Source organism: Pan troglodytes, chromosome 13, assembly GCF_028858775.2.
Source record: "Pan troglodytes isolate AG18354 chromosome 13, NHGRI_mPanTro3-v2.0_pri, whole genome shotgun sequence".
Classification (NCBI taxonomy): Eukaryota; Metazoa; Chordata; class Mammalia; order Primates; family Hominidae; genus Pan; species Pan troglodytes.
The window spans coordinates 22,311,465-22,328,538 of record NC_072411.2 but is presented as its reverse complement, the minus strand read 5'-3'; the positions used below and the strand labels follow the sequence as shown (position 1 = coordinate 22,328,538).

Below are 17,074 nucleotides of genomic sequence, written 5' to 3'. Positions count from 1 at the left end.
TTGCCAACACTTATCCTACCTGTCTTAGTATATATTTTACTTATTAGTATTTTTAGTCTCTGCTATGAGGACAGGGATTTTTCCCTGCTTTGCTAAGTGTTTGGCACAGTATCAGCACACAATATTTTTGAGTGTATGAATGCTATTTATAATGCACTATATTCTCTGCCTCTTTGTTTAACTATCACTAGCTCCATGGGAGTCTGGATATGCATCCCTGAGGAAGATCAGACTGACTGAATAGAAGAATTGTCCACTCACTCTGACTACTGTTATCTATCTCTCTAAGGGAGATGAAAGCATAGCAGCAATTCTGGAGGCTCAGGTTCCAGTCAAAGCTTTGAGACCAATTAGGCATGTGGCATTGGGAAGATAATTTTTCCTCTCTGGCCCTCAATTTCCTCATCTGCCAAAAGGAGATCATTTCCTTAAAAGACCTCACAATATTTTTGAGAATATAAAATCAAAGATGAAATGTTGAGTAGGGAAGGGTATGTCTTATTAATTTCTCTACTATATACAAAGATATATTTACCTGGCATTTTATATTTGTTAAAGGTAATAAACAAACCTAAAAGCAAACCCCAGGGTTCTTTTACGAACCTTGAAAAATGTACTTCTGTTGTGTTGTGCCCTTATACATACCACTAATGTGACAGCAAAGACTCTTGATGTCAGCCTATTCTTTCTCCTGAGAAAAGTCACTCTTACATGTCATTTTTTTTCTTTCAGTATCCTCATTCAAACCAATGAATACTCAGTGCTTACCGGGGCCTGGCTCCAATGGCAGTTTTCTTTCCTAATCTCTTGTGTGTACATGTGGTTGGTGAGCCTTTTCTCAGCCCATCTGCAACTCAGAACCTTGATTTTCTTGCCTGTAAATTGGGGTGCATAACAACTGGCTCACATTTATTTTAATGGATTCATGGACCCATCAATAATTTACGTAAAGCAGCAGTACAATGCCTGGCACATCTAGAGGCCTCCATAAATGCTTTATAGAAATGGAGTATGTATTCAGCTTCCACTGCCAGAGTTGCTTTCTGAAACAGATCTTTCTAGCTGGGCGTGGTGGCTCATGCCTGTAATCCCAGCACTTTGGGAGGCTGGATCACGAGGTCAAGAGATCGAGACCATCCTGGCCAACATGGTGAAACCCCGCCTCTACTAAAAATACAACAATTAGCTGGGCGTGGTGGCATGTGCCTGTAGTCCCAGCTACTCAGGAGGCTGAGGAAAGAGAATCGCTTCAACCAGGGAGGCAGAGGTTGCAGTGAGCCGAGATCGCACCACTGCACGCCAGCCTGGGCAACAGAGTGAGACTCTGTCTCGGAAAAAAACCAAACAAACCAACAGTTCTTTCATCATGTTACTATGCCTAGTCAAGGACCTTAAACAATATAAAGTATGAATTTCTATACTTGGTTTCAAAATCTCCCACATTCTATTAATACTAATTTTTGAGACGGAGTCTCGCTGTCGCCCAGCTTGAGTGCGGTGGCGCAATTTCCGTTCACCACAACCTCCACTTCCTGGGTTCAAGCATTTCTCCTGCCTCAGTCTCCTGAGTGGCTGGGATTACAGGTGTGTGCTACCGCACCCGGCTAATTTTTGTATTTTTAGTAGAGACAGGGTTTTACCATATTGGCCAGGCTGGTCTCAAACTTTTGACCTCAAGTGATCCACCCACCTCGGCCTCCCAAAGTGTTGGGATTATAGGCGTGAGCCACTGCGTCTGTCCCCACAAGCTATTAAAATTAGGGTTTTTCTTTTTTTGTTTAAGACTAGCCAAGTGCAGTGGTTGAGAAGTGGAGCACAAGGAGAACAAGGAGTTTGGTCTGTAACTGGCAGTGAACAATCAAGATAACTTACTATCTCTGTATCACCCTAAAAGAATCTTGAAGAGTTATCTGTACACTCATGTTTGAAGCAGTATTATTCACAATAACCAAAAGGTGGAAATAACACAAGTGGTATATACATACAATGGAATATTATTTAGTCTTAAAAGGGAAGGAAATTCTGACACATGCTACAAGATGGATAAACCACAAGGAGATTATGCTATGTGAAATATGCCAGTCACAAAAAGACAAATACTGTATGATACCACTTACACGGGGTACATAGTCAAATTCATAGAGACAGAACTAGAATGGAGGTTACCAAGGCTAGCTGGAAAATGGCGAATGAGAAATTGTTTAATGGGTTCGGGGTTTGTTTTGCAAGATGAAAAGAATTCTGGAGACTGGCTGCACAAGGTAAATATACTTAATACTAACGAATTATTCACTCAAAAATGGTTAAGATAATAAATTTTGTTGTGTAGATAAAAAAATTTAAAAATCGATTCCATCTTTCTCATCAAATCTTACTTTTTACTCTGTTTCTTTTTTTCCCATTTCAGTTAGATTGCTCTCTTCATTGTACTTCCAGTATGCCTCTTGAGCCTTTGCACCATGGTGTTTCTTCTCTGGAATGGTCTTTCATTATCACCCATCCATTTTCAAAAGGTTGCATGTGCTTTCGTTCCAAAGACATTAGTTTATAGATCCAACCAGGAGTCGCATCCTCCATGTCATCCCTACTCTTTCAAATCACATACCTCTCCCTTTTCTGCACTACACAGAAGGGCCTACACACGGCTTTCATACTTTAGCTCAGCCTCTCCGACCATACCTCCTAAGACCCTGAGGATCAGGGGGCATTATCTCATAGTTCTCCCGCACTTCTCTCCCATCCCAACACATACACATACACTAGCAAGGAGCTCCGCACACAAGCTCCTCCAGTAAAAACAACGCACTGGGCAGTGCATCTTAACACATCAAATTACCGGCGTGCATAGGAGCCTGATGCGGCAAATCTGTGGGTCCTTCGGGATCCTTGAAGGCAGCCCTATAATTTGCATTTTTCTACGCTCCAAAACACTTTCCGGGCCAGATGCGGTGGCTCACTCCTGCTGTCCCAGCACTTTCGAAGACCCAAGACGGCGGATCACTTGAGGTCAGGAGTTTGAGACAAGGCTGGGAAACATGGTGAAACCCATCTCTACAAAAAAATACAAAAAGTAGTTGGGGGTGGTGGTGCACGCCTGTAATTCCAGCTACTCGGGAGGCTAAGGCAGGAGGATCACCTAAGCCTGGGAAGTCGAGGCTGCAGTGAGCCGTGATCGCGCCACTGCACTCCATCCAGCCTGGGCGACGGCGGTGAGACCCTGTCTCAAAAAAATAAAAGCCACCACTTTCCCACTTATTATCCCAGGGAAACGCACGCGACGGAGGAGCGAAGGAGCGTTTATTTGTGGAGGCGCTCAAGTAAGAAACCCTGCTCGCTGGCCGACTCAAGGGTCTCCGAAGCCTTCTCTGGGCTGTCTCCCCTCCCCAAAAGGCAAAGAACCGTTAACAAGTTTACTTCCGGCACAAGCGTCCGCGCCTGCTCGGAAAAGGGGGCGTGGACACACAGCTCTGTTACGGGAAGTCGCAGGGCACAATTTCCTTCATTGCAGTCGCCCTGTGGGCGGACGCCCTAACCCAGAAGTGAAAGACCGTTTCCTTCGAGTATCAGACCCCCGACCAAAGGAAGTTCCACTTGGACGACTTTTACCCAGGGTTTCCCGATTCCTCTTTAGCTCTTCCTATCACGCTCCCTGCTTGCTGGTGCATTGTTGCTGTGGCCACTTAGTTCCGACCTTCCTTGTCTAACTCGAGTTTTGTCGCAACTTTCCAAGGGGCCTAACCACACTCAGGCCACCTTTTCCGTAAAAAAAACAAAAACAAAACCTTTACCCTACGGGTCCCCATCAGGGTCAACTAACGTTCTCCGTGAGGGGCAAAGCTCCCGGGGACTTTACGCCAGCGAAGCCTAACACGGCCAGGCCAGCGCCTGCGCGGGGCGTTACCATAGAGAGGCAGCCGCCTCTCTGGTCTCGGTTTACGCTCTCTATGGTGTACCCGGGTTGGTGGCGGTAAGAAGAAAAAGGGTGACCGCACTGCGCAGGCGCCCTCGGCGTCTCTCTCGCTCTCTCGGTCTTTTTTTTTTTTTTTCTTTTTTTTTTTTTTTTTAATCCCCGCACCAAGCGCTTAACCTCATTGGGGTGGAGGAGAAGGCGGCGGCTCTCTGGTCCGCAGCGGCAACAGTAACGAAAAACAGGGCTGTAAGTACCCGGTCAGGGGGCGGAGGGTCAGACCCGAGCCCTCCCGCGGCCCTGGCCCCTCCCGCGCAGTGGCGGGCGCCGGGTCTGGGTGGGGGCGATGTCCAGCGCTGTCATCGGCTCTTGGGTGCACTTTGGGGGGATGGGGCGGCGCTGAGGTGGGAGCCTGGCGAGGAGCGGGATGCGAGGGTTGTTTATCCAACCAGTAGGTCGCTGAGCCCAGGCTGCTTTGCAGAGGGAGGGGATCGGCCCTGGGGTCAGTCGGGCTTTGTGTGCCCCTCTCTGTTTCCCTTTTCCAGACCCCACCCGGGCCCCCTTCCTAACCCGAGTCTCCCCTGCCGGGTGGGAGAAGCCAGCGAGCCCGGGGCGCGTTTGAAAGGAAGGGAGGGGGCGAGGGAGAGAAACCCACAACAACTAGTCATTGGCGAGTGATGGGTGTGGAGAAAGATCCAGAGAGAAGGGGTGCCGGGAGGCGGGCGGCCCGGGCTCCCGTCCTGGGCTCCCAACCGGGCCAGACAAAAGCTGCGCGAGCGGCGCCGAGCGGAGCGGCCGGCTTGATGGGATGCACAAGGTCCCCTTGGTTCCCCGGGCCTTCGAAGAGCTTCTTTCCGAAGCTGGGAAAGCGAACAAGTGCTGAGTTAAGCCTGTGTAGACTTCTCAACTTGCCTTTGTTGTTCTTTGGTATTGGCAGAGACGCTCTGACGAAGATGAGTGTGTGATCTCGCACGTTAGCCTGGCTAGGTACAATGGAGCTAATCGAATTTTGCTTTCCGTTTTCCGAGCTGCTGGGATGAGTATGGGACTTTCCAGAGTTTAAATTATTACATAATATTTTTAAAATAGTTGTTTGTTTCTAAAATTAAAAAAAATTAATGTGGAGTCTGAAAGCACGCTGTGGTGAGTTTGCAGCTGAGTTTGCAGCTGGGTGAGTTTCTGTGTAGTGGGGTGCGTTCATTAAATACTGACCATTCGTAGAACCTGTGAGCTCTTTAAACATGATACTTTCATTTGTAGATGTGGCAATGAGAGCTTCAGATTCTCTAGTCCTTTGGGAGACAGTGATGCAGAAGAGTCAGAAACGAGAAATAGTTTCATGCCGCCATGTACCTTGGACCCTATTTGGGTGCCACAGTCCGTTTTCAATTCTGGCATTAGAAATTGTTTTTATTACTACGATTATTTACGACGGTAACTGACCTCTCGATATGAGGGATCCTGGATATTGGCTCCGTTTGCTCATCAAGGGATTGGGAGATTAGCAACATTGATGTTGCGACCATATAGATAAAAAGTAGCACAGTGCCTCAGAGTACTGAATATTATTTATTTTTTACATTTGTTAAGAAATTTAAATTTTGATGATCTGGTTATCTTGTTAAATTGTGTAATACACCTTTTTAGCAGTTGTTACTGAAATCTCAGTTTCTATAATTCATTGTTTATTATGGGCTACCTGGTAACACCATTTTAGACTTCTAAAGTTTTAGTTTTTATGAAGGAGTTTTCAGCCATAGCTTTTGATTCTCCCAGGTAAGGTTAACCAAAGTCAGGACTCCTTAGAGGAGACTTTGTTGGTGGTGGAGGTGTCAAATATTGTATCTCTGTGTTACAACTGAATTGGCAAATACAGAAAAGGCTTTTGCTAAGTTTGCACCATAAATTTGTGTGAGAACGGAAAACCCAGATCTCCTACTATGTCAGGCTTTTGAATTAACCCACAGATTCCACTTTATTTATGTAAAAGAGGTAAACTTTTTTTTTAACTGATAGCAAGTAAAACTCTGAAGCCTGGTGTATTATGCTTCAGTAACTAGTGGGATAGAATCTCTTTAAGTGTAGTTCAGATGATGGGAACTTGCTTTTTATAGAGCAAGATTTCAGACCCTTAAAATAGTTTGACAGGGATGTTGAGAAATGATTGGCCAGAAGAACATGTAGTTTGTCATTTAAGTGTGTTATATTTTGTTTACTGGTTTTATTTATTATTTTTATTTTTGAAACAGAGTTTCACTCTTGTCGCCCAGGCTGCAGTGCAATGGTGCAATCTCAGCTCACTGCAACCTCCGCCTCCTGGGTTCAAGCGATTCTCCTGCCTCAGCCGCCTGAGTAGCTGGGATTACAGGCACCCACAACCATGCCCAGCTAATTTTTGTATTTTTAGTAGAGACAGGGTTTCACTATGTTGGCCAGGCTGGTCTTGAACTCCTGACCTCCTGTGATCAGCCTGCCTTGGCCTTCCAAAGTGCTGGGATTACAGGCGTGAGCAATCGCGCTCGGCCCGTGTTTACTGGTTTTAGATTTAGATTTTTTTTTTTTTTTTTTTTGAGATGGAGTCTCGCTGTGTTACCCAGGCTGGAATGCAGTGGCGCGATCTGGGCTCACTGCAAGCTCCGCCTCCCAGGTTCATGCCATTCTCCTCCCTCAGCCTCCCGAGTAGCTGGGACTACAGGTGCCCGCCACCATGCCCGGCTAATTTTTTTGCATTTTCTTAGTAGAGACGGGGTTTCACCGTGTTAGCCAGGATGGCTTTGATATCCTGACCTCATGGTCCGCCTGCCTCAGCCTCCCGAAGTGCTGGGATTACAGGCGTGAGCCACCACGCCTGGCCTAGATTTAGATTTTTGCTTCCGTCTTGTTTATTTTCTTAAGTAGCTTAGTGTCTTGATTTATAAGTTGAATGAGATGGCTTCTTGGGCCTGGGACTTAAATTTACTGTTTGAGACCCATCTATTCTTCATAATCTTATACTTAATAATTTTTAGATTTTTTTTTTATTTTGTAGTACTATTGGTAAATATAAACATTTAAGTGATTACAAATGTTAGGTTCAACTGAGTTACTGAAACTGTCATTTTTGGTAACTAAATCTAGTTGTCAAATAGTGGAAATAGTAGATAGAAGTAAAACTTAAATGTTTAAAAACAGAACATTTTAAAGATTTCCTAGAAAACAAGAGAAGAGGCTGGGTGCAGTGGCTTACATCTGTAATGCTAGCATTTTGGGAGGCCAAGGCGGGCGGGTTGCATGGAGTTTGAGACCAACCTGGGCAACATGGTGAAACCCTGTGTCTCTACAGAAAATACAAAAATTAGCTGGGGATAGTGGTGTGCACCTGTAGTCCCAGCTACTTGGGGGGATGAGGTGGGAGGATCTCCTGAGTCTGGGAGGCTGAGGCTACAGTGAGCCGAAATCGTGCCACTGCATTATAGCTTGGATGACAGAGTGAGACCTTGTCTAAAAACAAAAACAAAACAAGGGAAGGATCTGTTAGTCTTAAAAACAAAAACTAAGCGAAGTAGAAATCATCGCTGATACAGTTTTTGGTTTGTAAGATGTAATTTTAAAAAATGAACTAACTTTTTTACCCATTGCCAGCGGGGCATCATCAACAAAGTACGGGTATAGGTGTTTGACTAAATGACCTCTAAAATGCCGGCATTTACTGCTTGTTTCTAGCTTGTTCTTCACCTCCCCAGGGCTTTTCTGCCGGCTTTATGCCCAGACCATTACTGCCACACAATGGTTTTCCTCCCCAAATTCTTATGACAGCCCTCATCCCACCTCCCCTCATAGATCCTAAAGATCTAGCTCAGGTGTGCTCAAATGGTGACGTTTCTTCCATAACACCTTTGTTAACTTCTGTCTTGTTTCCTGCCTGGAAGTTTCCTCACTCCTTGCTGCTTCCTGTTGTATATATCACCTTCCTGCTTGCTTAGATTCACTTTTGTGCATTTACTTTTCTCTAGATCCTTGATGGCACAGGGAGTTTGTAGAACACATTGTGTGTCCTCTGTTGCTTACTAAGTGACTAAGTGACTTGTATAACTAATGGAAACTGTAGAATGTATGAAAGAATAAACAAATGTATCCTAATGTAGACTAATAGAATTTGAGCTTAGGAGGAGTTGTTAGAGGCCCAGTAGTCCAGCATCCTTCCTTATGTTTGCTACATTCTGATCATCAGTGTCAAACTGCAGGCATCTGTCCCTGGACAGGTCTTGGTTGCCAGAAATGTTTTTAGATTACTACTACAGTCTGCTCCCTCCCTTTCACGTATTGACCTTAGTTATACTTCCTGAAGGAACCTGAATTAAGTCTGTTTCTTCTTCACATAATAGCACTTCATATTTCCCGTGACAGATATCACACTTCTAGAATTATTGATTAATTTACTTATTAAACTCTCTCTTGAATTGAGCATCAGGTACCAAGAAGGTACAGTTGAAGAGACATCCATGGCCCCTGCACTTCAGGGGCTTGCAGTCTACTTAGGGAGACAATAACATGAATCGATGGCTGATTATAGTGAAGGTATGCAAACAGCCCTAAATGGTTAGTCCTTTCCTGGTTTGATATGGCTCACCATGCTTTCTTTAGGCAACTCTTGTTTTTTTTTTGAGACGGTTTTGCTCTGTTGATCAAGCTGGAGTGCAGTGGCATGGTCATGGCTCACTGCAACCTTGACCTTCTGGACTTAATCAATCCTCCTGCTTCAGCCTTTTGAGTAGCTGGGACTACAGGCATGCACCACCACACCTGGCTAATTTTCTAAATTTTGTTTTAGAAGTGTTTTGTAGAGATAGGGTCTCACCATGTTGCCCATGCTGGTCTCGAACTGCTGGGCTCAAGTGATCCTCCTGCCTTGGCCTACCAAAGTGCTAGGAAGCCTGGCCCAACTATTCCCCCCCACCGGCCCCCAAGGTGGAGTCTTGCTCTGTCACCAAGGCTGGAGTGCAGTGGCGTGATGTCAGCTCACTGCAGCCTCCATCTCCCAGGTTCAAGCAATTCTCCTGCCTCAGCCTCCTGAGTAGCTTGGGACTACAGGCGTGGTGGCACACGCCTGGCTAATTTTTGTTGTATTTCTAGTAGAGACGGGGTTTTACCATGTTGGGCCAGGCTGATCTCAAACTCCTGACCTCAGGTGATCTGCCTGCCTCCGCCTCCCAAAGTGCTGGGATTGTAGGTGTGACCCACTGCCCCCAGCCATTGTTTTTTTTTTTTTTTTTTTTTTTTAATGTCCTTTAAATGCAGTGTCTGAAACAAAACAGAAGATATGACCTGACCAGAATATACAGCTGTTTTCTTAGGTTAGGAAACTGAATCAATGATTTTCAAATTTCCTTGTGCATTCTGTCTCTGCCACTTACAAGTGCTGTGATTTTAGGCCAGTTAAATAATCTCAATATTTTAGTGTCTTCATCTGTAAAATGAGGGTGAGGGGAGGGCAGTGTTAATTGTAGCACCTACCTATAGGTTGTTGTCAGGATTAAATGAGATAATACGTGTAAAGTGTTGAGGATAGTGACTGGTATGTGTTAAGTCGGTAATACATGGTAGGAGTTAATAACCATGTAGTAGTAGTTGCAGTAATCAAGTCACTGGAATCTCTTTGGGACCTTGTTAAAATACAAGCAGCCTGGCCTTATTTTATTATCTTCCACCCAGGGAATTTGTAGGGGACCTGGGTAGCCACAGTTTGAACAGTCTTTAGATGGTTCTTAGATGAGCCAGAGGTGGAGAACTCTGCACTTTACATTCGTGATATCATTAGCTTTTACAAATTAAAATTTTAAAATTCCCCAAGTAATAGATGAATAGAAGTTCCTTCAAGATTCAAACAATGCAGATCTAGGTAAAGGCATGGCTCCCAATTTCAGACTCCTGGAGAAACACCCACTTACCAGTTTGGAATGTATCCTTCCACACACTGTTACCCTTTTTTTGTAGATTTATAAATAAATGTCTTCATAATAATAATGGCCAGATTTAAAAGATAAAAATGATTTTTAATGCACTTTTACAGTCATAATCTTTGTTCCCTTCCAAGTCTTATGAGATGGGTAGGGGAGATAGCATCACGATCCTATCAATTTGCAGATGAGAAATCAAGGCCTGCAAATGAAATTCACCCTGATTGATCTAGATTGAGAACTGGGCCTTCTGTCTCTCAGCTTAATGTCCTTTTCATGTGAACCACGCTGTTTCCTAGCTACATCATCATGGCTTATATTGAAGTTGTGGCTTATGAAGTCTTCTAGTCTTTTTGCCATGCCAATAGCTGTCAAATCAGATTTCCTCCTTTCCTTTAGTGCATATATACTTGCTTTTAGAAAAATACTACTTTTAGAGTATTTAAAGAAAAGAATAAAAGGAAAAAAAGTAAATTCAAGGTTTTATATTTTTGTGTATCTGTTAAGATTGATCTTTTGGGGACAGAAATCTAGAACTGGCCTTGTGGCCATCTGATAGCATGGTGCGTTTAGGTGAGCCTGTCTTCATTCAGGATAGCTGAGGTCAGTGTAGGACTTTCCCTCACTACTGTCCAATTAACTCTCCAGGCAGAATCAGTTAAATTTATTTATAGTCTTACTGCAATAATGTAGCAATAATATGGAAAGTTGAGAGACCAGTGCAGGAAAACCACATCAAACCATTTCAACATGAGCTATTACTTCCCGATATATCACTCTTTGAGACTGTCCATGTGTCCATTCTTTTTGTAAGTAATTTTAGGTCTTGCATGTTTTATGGATGGTTTTCTTATAATTACATAGTATATGTAATTTTAAGTTTTAATAGCTTTGTCATTTTGAGTTAATATGGCAAATTTTGGTAAACTGTTTGAGATTTTTTTTGGGACAGGGTCTCACTCTGATGCCCAGGCTGGAGTGAAGTGGCACAATCTCAGCTTACTGCAACCTCTGCCTCCCGGATTCAAGCGATTCTTCTGCCTCAGCCTCCCATGTAGCTGAGATTACAGGTGTGCGCCACCACGCCTGGCTCATTCTTGTATTTTTAGTAGTTACAGAGTTTCACCATGTTGGCCAGGCTGGTCTCGAACTCCTGACCTCAAGTGATCTACCTGCCTTAGCCTCCCAAATGCTGGGATTACAGGTGTGAACCACTGCACCTGGCCTGAGAGTTTTGACAGGAAGATTTTCTTTTTTCTTTTTTTTTTTTAGCAAAAAGATACCTGCTCTGTCACCCAGGGTGGAGTGTGGTGGTATGATCATGGCTTACTGCAGCCTTGACCTTCCACCTCAGCCTCCTGAGTAGCTGGGATTAGCCAGGTGTGCGCCACCACCCTTGCTAATTTTTGTATTTTTTGTAGAGACAGGATCCCACTATATTGCCCAGGCTGGTCTCAAACTCCTGGACTCAAGCAATCCTCCTGCCTCACCATCCCAAAGTGCTGGGATTATAGGCATGAGCCACTGTGTCTGAGTAGTTATCTTTTTTTTTTTATTATTATATGTAATCCAATAGTGACTATCTTTTTTGTATAGTTTCTTTTGTGTTATTCCCTTAGGATAAATTCAAATAAGTGGGATTATTGAATTTAAGGGTATTTATGAGCTTTTTTTGTTTGTTTTTAAAGAGGCAGGGTCTTACTATGTTGCCTAGGCTACTCGAACTCCTGGGCTCAGTGATCCTCCCACCTCAGTCTCCTGAGTAGCTGGGACTGCAGGTGCACACCAGCACATCCAGCCTCATAGTTATGATTTTTAATATGTATTGCCACTGGCTAACCAAAAATTCGTACCATTTAGTAATTTTCCCAGCAATGTAAGAATGTGTTAGTTTCACAAAAATGTTAACCAACTTCTGGTGAATATAATTTAAGTATATTTTTTGCTATTATATCAGGTGTAGCTGGTACATTATTTTTATTTTTCATTACTTTTTGTGTTTATTTTAAAAAAGAATAAGCAATCATGAGGGCCTTCAGTATGATGAAACTGTATGAAACTCACATTGGGTATTACATGCAGGTGGTCTCTGTTACTTCCTTGGTTTCCAATCCTGTCTGGCATGACCAAAACTATTCCATTTCTAGATGGGCATAGAGGAAAATGCAGCCTTTGCTTTGTGGGACAGATTGTTGTAGTTGTCCACATCAGAATGTGATCTTATTACATTTTTGTGGCCTACCTTCTAGTGTTTCTTTAAACAGTTGTGTGCTAGGCTCCTGTGTAAAATATTTAGTAATCAGAATATCTGTGGGTGTGGGCGATACCTGTTTTTTTTTTTTTTTAACAGGTTCCCCAAGTGCTTCTGGGGCTACACAAGTTTGAGAGCAGCCTCTGGGGACTACCTTTTAGCAAATTTTCTTCACAGACTGTGTCTTTCCTGTGGGTAGAGGCAGACTCTGTTACGAACAGTAGCCCGGACATGCTAACAGAGGCCTGTTGTATAGAGAAAATGAATTGTGTAGCAGTGCCTTCCTAAATGAAGAGTAGCTGGGTTCGTTCTTGGAACAATAAGCCAGTCTTTCCTAAGAGAGTTGAACTGCATAAAAACAGCTCCTTCTCTGATGTTTTTCTGTGGTGCTGGTGGCTGTTTTATTTAAGTTCTGGTAAGTCATAGTGTTCTCCCAGCCCAGGCCATATCCTGCTCAGCCTTTGGTTAGCTGAAAGGTGGCACATAGACCTATTGTCACACTAGCAATTACCATGAGATAGAACACTCACCATTTGCCAGGCAGTTGGATGGGTGCTAGAGGTATACTTCTGCCAATTCTTACAGTAACATTTAAAGGCAGGTGCTATTGTCATTTTATAATGAGAGAAAGCAGAGACTTGGAGAAGTTGAATAATTTGTTCATTGTCACACACCTGCAGAATAGCAGAATTTGGCTTTTAAAATCTTCAGCATGCTTTTCATTTATCCCTTTTTTTTTTTTTCCAGCTCAGGTTGTTCTTCCTTCATGAAGGTCAGTGGGCTGCCTTGGGGAAAGGTATGCTGCCACTATCTGGCAGCATCTGGAAACCACTCACTAGTCAGGAGGGATGTAGAGATGCAGACTTCCCACTAGGGTTTCCACGAGGATTAGATCAGGTGACTGTACAGTCCTTTTTAGATTTGAGCTCCTGATATGAAATCTAACCTTAGACAATCCAGATAACTGAAGACCTGATAAAGTTTTTTTTTCTTTCAAGTGTTTTATTGTAGTAAAATATACATAACATAAAATTGTCCATTTAAACCATTTTTTTGTATTATACTCTAAGTTCTAGGGTACATGTGCACAACGTGCAGGCTCGTTACATAGTTATACATGTGCAATGCTGGCCCGCTGCACCCATCAGCCTGTCATTTACATTAGGTATTTCTCCCAATGCTATTCCTCCCCCGGCCCCCCACCCCATGGCAGACCCTAGTGTGTGATGTTCCCCACCCTGTGTCCAAGTGTTCTCATTGTTCAGTTCCTACCTGTGAGTGAGAACATGTGGTGTTTGGTTTTTTGTCCTTGCGATAGTTTGCTCAGAATGATGGTTTCCAGCTTCATCCGTGTCCCTACAAAGGACATGAACTCATCCTTTTTTATGGCTGCATAGTATTCCATGATATATATGTGCCACATTTTCTTAATCCAGTCTATCATTGTTGGACATTTGGGTTGGTTCCAAGTCTTTGTTGTTGTGAATCGTGCCCCAGTAAACATACGTGTGCATGTGTCTTTATAGTAACGTGATTTATAATCCTTTTTTTTTTTTTTTTTTGAGATGGAGTTTCCCTCTTGTTGCCCAGGCTGGAGTGCCATGGTGCAATCTTGGCTTACTGCAACCTCTGCCTCCTGCGTTCAAGTGACTCTTCTGCCTCAGCCTCCAGAGTAGCTGAGATTACAGGCATGCGCCACCATGCCTGGCTAATTTTGTATTTTTAGTAGAGACAGGGTTTCTCCATGTTGGCCGGGCTGGTCTTGAACTCCCAACCTCAGGTGATCTGCCTGCCTTGTTCCCCTCCCAGAGTGCTGGGATTACAGGTGTGAGCCACTGTGCCTGGCCTAAACCATTATTAAGTATGCAATTAAGTGGCATTAATTACATTAATGCTATTGTGCCACCATTGCCATAATCTGTTTCCAAATCTTTTCCATCATCCCAAATAGAAACTCTGTAGCCATTAAGCGATAACTCCCCATTCCTCTGTCTCCCAGCACCTGGTAACCTCTGATCTACTTTCTGACTCAATGGATTTGCCTATTCTGGATATTTCATATAAATGGAATCATACAATATTTTCCTTTTGTGACTGGCTTATTTCATTTGCACAGTGTTTTTGTTTGTTTGTTTGTTTGTTTGTTTTTGAGACAGAGTCTCTCTCTGTCGCCCAGGCTGGAGTGCAGTGGCGCAATCTTGGCTCACTGCAAGCTCCGCCTCCCGGGTTCACGCCATTCTCCTGCCTCAGCCTCCCGAGTAGCTGGGACTACAGGCACCCACCACCAAGCCCGGCTAATTTTTTTGTATTTTTAGTAGAGACAGGGTTTCACTGTGTTAACCAGGATGGTCTCGATCTTCTGACCTTGTGATCCGCCTACCTCAGCCTCCCAAAGTGCTGGGATTACAGGCGTGAGCCACCGCACCTGGCCCCATTTGCGCAGTGTACTCCATTGTTGGCTGGGCACAGTGGCTCATGCCTGTAATCCCAGCATTTGGGGAGGCCAAGGCGGGTGGATCACCTGAGGTCAGGAGTTCAAGACCAGCCTGACCAACATGATGAAACCCTGTCTCTACTAAAAATACAAAAAATTAGCTGGGTGTGGTGGTGTGTGCCTGTAATCTCAGCTACTTGGGAGGCTGAGGCAGGAGAATTGCTTGATCCTGGGAGGCGGAGGTTGCAGTGAGCCGAGATCATGCCACTGCACTCCAGCCTCGGCAAAAAGAGCAAAACTCTGTCTCAAAAAAATAAAAATAAAAAAGAACACCATTCTTCTTTTATTGCTGAGTAATGTTCTATTGTATGGATATACCACATTTTGTTTATCCACTAATTTGTTGGTGGACGTTGGCTTGTTTCTGCTCTTTGGCTATTGTGAATAATGGTGCAGTGAACACTATTGTACAATATCTGTTTGAATCTCTGTTTTCATTTCTTTTGGGTATATACCTTGGAGTGGAATTGTTGCGTCATTTGGGTGATTCTGTGTTGTAACTTTTTGGAGCAGTTGCTGAACTGTTTTTCACAGTGGCTGTACCATTTTACATTCTGACTAGCAATGTACAAGGGTTCCAGTTTCTCCACATTCTCACCAACACATGTCATTTTCTGTGGTTTTTTTAATTTTTATTTTTATTATAACCATTCTATAATATAAGTAGTATCTTAATTTGGTTTTGATTTTCATTTTCCTAATGACTAAGTTGTTAGGCATCTTTTCATGTGTTTATCGGTCATTTGTATGTCTTCTTTGGAGAAATGTCTGTTCAAGTCTGTTTCTTATTTTTAAATTGGATTGTTTGCCTTTTTGTTTTTGAGTTTTATGATTGATTTATATCTTTTGGTTACAAGTCCTTTGTCAGATATATGATTTGCAAATATTTTCTCACTCTGGGTAGGTTGTCTTTTTACTTTCTTGATAATGTCCTCTTTTGTTGCTTGTGTTATCTCCTTTTTTGTTTTTTATTCTTTTTAAAGTTATCTCTTACAGGAAGGATTCTTTTTTTCTTAAAAAAGTTTTTCAATTCTTTTTTTTTTTGAGATGGAGTCTCACTCTGTCACCCAGGCTAGGATGCGGTGGCATAATCTCAGCTCACTGCAACCTCTGCCTCCTGGGTTCAAGCCATTCTCCTGCCTCAGCCTCCTGAGTAACTGAGATTACAGGCATGCACCACCATTCCTGGCTAATTTTTGTATTTTTCATAGAGATGGAGTTTCACCATGTTGGCCAGGCTGGTCTGAAACTCTTCACCTTGGGTGATCCACCTGCCTCGGCTTCCCAAAGTGCTGCCTATAATCATAGGCATGAGCCACCACGCCAGCCTATTTTTTTAAGCTTTGTGTTTATGTTAGCATATATAAGAATTTGTTGCCAAATTCAAAGTAATGAAGATTTATCCCTATGTTTTCCTCTAAGATTTTATAATTTTAGCTCTTACTTTGAGGTCCTTGATCCACTTTGAGTTAATTTTTGTACATGGTGTGAGGTAGGGGTCTGACTTCTTTTTTTTTTCATGTAGATAGCCAGTTGTCCTAGTACCATTTGTTGAAGACCAATATAAATGTTTTAGTTACTTATTTTCTGTATCCCTGAGTGGCATTTATAGTTTGCTTTGGGTTTTTGACTTCATTTTCTATTCTCTCAACCTCTCCTCTTTCCTTATTTTCTTCCCTCAAAACAGGAGATGTGGATGTTTTGTGTATGTTATTGTGTTGCTGCTTGATATATGAGGCAGTTAATAAATATGAATTCCCCTCCTTTCTTTTAACTTTGTGTTGTTATTTAACTTTTAAATAGTTTGTGTCCCAAAAACAGATTGTAAGGACCTTTGGGGTAGGAGAGTATATGTTCTATTTCTTTCTTTCTCAATTTCCTTTTCTCTTGAGGAGAGGACATCACTCTGGTGCCTAGTCTAGTACCATGCAGGTGGTATGCTTAACCTATATTGACTGAATTGTGAAGCTGAACATAGATCTATGTGAATATATTTGGGGTAGTTGCAGAAAATCATTCTTAAAAAATTACTGGTTGATGTATTAAAAAGTTCTTCAAAGTTTTTTACTCAGGTCCTTTTAAGTCATTTTACCAAATGTAGGGATTGACAGTAGTATCTTGATCTTTCCAATGCCTTAGGACTTTTTTGTGTGTGACACATGGTATTTGGGTAAGTTCTAGTTAGGTAGCATAATATGTGGCTCATTTTATGGATGTCTGAAATTTTTTAAAAAATGTATTATTATTATTGTTATTTTTTTGAGACGGAGTTTCGCTCTTGTTGCCCAGGCTGGAGTGCAGTGGTGTGATCTTGGCTCACTGCAACCTCCGCCTCCTGTGTTCAAGCGATTCTCATGCCTCAGCCTCCTGAGTAGCTGGGATTACAGGCATGAGCCACCTCACCCTGCTAATTTTGTATTTTTTTAGTAGAGATGGGGTTTCAGCATATTGGTCAGTCTGGTCTCGAACTCCTGACCTCAGGTGAT

The 17,074-nt window shown here is 43.0% G+C and overlaps 1 protein-coding gene and 1 long non-coding RNA gene across 50 annotated transcripts in view; one reads left to right on the top strand and one right to left on the bottom strand.

Moving 5' to 3' along the window:
• Positions 1-1,763: 1,763 nt before the first annotated feature.
• Positions 1,764-3,400, bottom strand: LOC134807966 (uncharacterized). The gene is made up of 2 exons (XR_010149706.1): positions 3,137-3,400; positions 1,764-3,051 (listed from the first exon to the last, which is right to left on the bottom strand). It is a non-coding gene; the product is annotated as an uncharacterized LOC134807966 (long non-coding RNA).
• A 583-nt stretch (positions 3,401-3,983) lies between these two features.
• CLASP1 (cytoplasmic linker associated protein 1) overlaps positions 3,984-17,074 on the top strand; it is a 308,996-nt gene continuing 295,905 nt past the window's right edge. For 46 of the 49 annotated variants that reach the window (XM_063790384.1, XM_063790383.1, XM_054678949.2 and 43 more), the window contains exon 1: positions 3,984-4,156. The gene's annotated coding sequence lies outside the window, so the exon portion shown is untranslated. Of the gene's footprint in view, positions 4,157-4,220; positions 4,791-4,813; positions 4,895-17,074 lie in introns of those variants that run through there. The other 3 variants (XM_054678909.2, XM_054678906.2, XM_054678908.1) reach the window with 3 other exon arrangements.